The sequence below is a fragment of the Mchenga conophoros genome, linkage group LG7, assembly GCF_057382185.1.
Source record: "Mchenga conophoros isolate Kocher_MC1m ecotype Shallow Benthic linkage group LG7, M_conophoros_male_GT1.1, whole genome shotgun sequence".
Classification (NCBI taxonomy): Eukaryota; Metazoa; Chordata; class Actinopteri; order Cichliformes; family Cichlidae; genus Mchenga; species Mchenga conophoros.
Window position 1 is genome coordinate 63,374,034 of NC_140532.1, and position 2,769 is coordinate 63,376,802.

Below are 2,769 nucleotides of genomic sequence, written 5' to 3' on the forward strand. Positions count from 1 at the left end.
AGCACAGATCGAACTGGAGCTCTCTCTGTGCTTGTCCTTTAGGCTTCGGTGCAACACTGGATACTCTTCATCATAACATTTACCTTTTTTTATTAAAGTAAATGCTCTGTAATGGTTTGAATCTGTACACAGAAAAGTTAGACACAGAGTTCCACAGGGTTCTGTGCTTGGACCAACACGATATACATTATACCAGCTTCCCTTAGGCAGTATTATTAGAAAATAATACCCAGTTATATATATCTATAAAGCCAAATGACAGAATGGCACGTCTGAAAGACATAAAGGCCTGGATAGCCCACAATTTGCTTCTAAATTCACGACATTGTTATACTTGGGCCTAAAAATCTTAGAAACATTGTGTCTAACCAGATATGTGCTCTGGATGGCTTTACTGTAGCTTCCAGCAACACTGTGAAGAACCTGGGAGTCATTTTAAAATATGTCCTCCAACGCACACATGAAACTAACATGTCGGACTGCTTTTTTTTTACATTCTCACAGTATCAATAAATCTGGAAACATTGTGTCTCAGAGTGATGCTAAAAACTAGTTCATGTATTAATTGCTTGTAATCTTGACTACTGTAATTCATTTTTTATCAGCTTGTTCTAAAAGCTCCCTCAAAAGCCTCGAGTTAATCCAGAATCCTGCTGTGAGAGCGCTAACAGTGACAAGAAAGACAGAGCGTGTCTTTCTTTCTCCATGTTAGATTCTCTTCACTGGCTCACTGTTGAATCCAGAATTGAAACTCAAATCCTTCGTCTCACATAAAAATTCTTGAATAAGTCCCATCATATTTTAGAGACCTCATCAGTACCATGTTATGCTAACAGAGCACCAGACTCTCAGACTGCAGGCTTACAGGTGATGACCCTGAACCATCCCTTAGTTACGCAGCTATAGGCTCAGACTGCTGCCAGGCTTCACGTTGTGTACTAAACACTTCTCCACTCGGCTTTTTTCAGTCCACGCAGGTTTATTCACCACAGCAACATGTCATTACATTCTTGTCTTCTCTCTCCCTTAGTCTGCCTTCATATGCTCTGTGTTTTTACCTCTTAACCTCTCCAACCAGTCGCAGCAGATGGCTGCGCCTCCCTGAGCCTGGTCCTGCCAGAGGTTTCTTCCTGTTAAAAGAGTTTTTTCTTCCCACAATTGCAAAGTGATTGCTTATAGGGAGTTACTTGATTGTAGTTTTTTCCCCCTGAATACTGCAGGGTTTTTACCTCACACTTTAAAGCATCTCGAGGTGTCTGTTAATCCTGAACTGAGCATCCATGTGAATAAACCTGTCTCTATTTTTGGTTTTCTCTGCACTCGAAATGACAGCAAGAAAATAAAGACTGATTGCAGCCACAGCTCTAAAAGATGCAAGAGCCCCATTTGTGGTCTGTGGGTAGCAGCGTAAACAATAAAGGTGTGGAGTCTCAGGTATATGTAAGGTGGGTTCCACCTCATCTACATCCATGAAACTTCCACTAATCCATTTTTAACGGCTTTCATGACCCCTGTCTCTGCCTCACAGTTTATTCTTGACCTTATTTTGAAGGTTAGATCCACGTGTGGCTTCCTGTTTTTTCCCTTTACAATTATTGTGTCGATTGAGTTTATTATCTATTTGGTGTGTATTTAATCTTCTCTCTCAGTCTTTGTTAGTTGTTTCTACGCCTTGTTCCTGAGTCTCCTCTGCTGTTTCCTAACGCAGCAGCTTGTTCCAGAAAGCAGGTTAAAGAAATTCAGGGTGTAACCTTAAACTCTGAGGTTGGCAATTCCTTTTTAATCAAGTTGACTGGAATCCAGTTCACATTTAAAAGAGAAAAGAGAAGAAAAAGCTTATCAAAAGGTATAGGCTTGCACAAAATTTAGTGTTTTGTATTTAAATCAAATCTTAAGCTGGCAGGGACAAAACTTATGCGATGATAAAAATGTGGATCAGACAGATAAGCGACTGTTTACCTGGGCGATTTTAGGCCTAGTGAGACTTATTTGGGGGATTTGCAGTGTGACAGATGCTGAGGTTAAAACAGGGTAATTGTTTCAATGCAGGGGAGCTGGCAGACAACCTGGCAGGTGCCTTCATGTCTACAGAGTCGCGCTGTCCAGTGATTCCTGTCTCTCTATGAGTATAAAAACTAATGAACTGACATGTAAATGGTATTTCATTGTTTTAAAAGACGTAAACTTTTGCAAATGCATGCGCCTCGATATTTACTACGCTATTAACTATATGAATGAGGAAATGAAACAGAGTATCAGACAGCTGGTTCAGGTGTTCAAGAGGGGAGGAGTCAGAGTTTATTGAAGAAGCTTGAAGACCTGCCAGGATAGCAAGTTAGGTTCAGAGTCTGTTATCACGGTAACCGGCTCTGGGTTCAAGTTAACCTTCCTATTGGAACAGAAAAGCCAAAGTCTCTTTCATCTGAGAAACATAACAATACATTTTCTGCTCTGGGAAAAAGAAAACAATCCTTACAATTTGTTCATATTATACCCAAAAGTACAGTAGATTGAAAAAAGCAAAACTTGTCCTAAAAGAGATACGATAAGCTTTGTATGCTTTGATCACAAAATAAGTTATTTAACAGAACAAATCGAATCTTTTTAAAAAAGGCAGATTGAACTTTTATTAATCTTTAAACCGATGCATTGTATCCACCAGTGTGTGAATGCCAGAGTGAATGAATAGTGGCATTGTAAAGCGCTTTGGGTGCCTTGAAAAGCGCTATATAAATCCAATCCATTATTATTATTATTTTTATTATTATT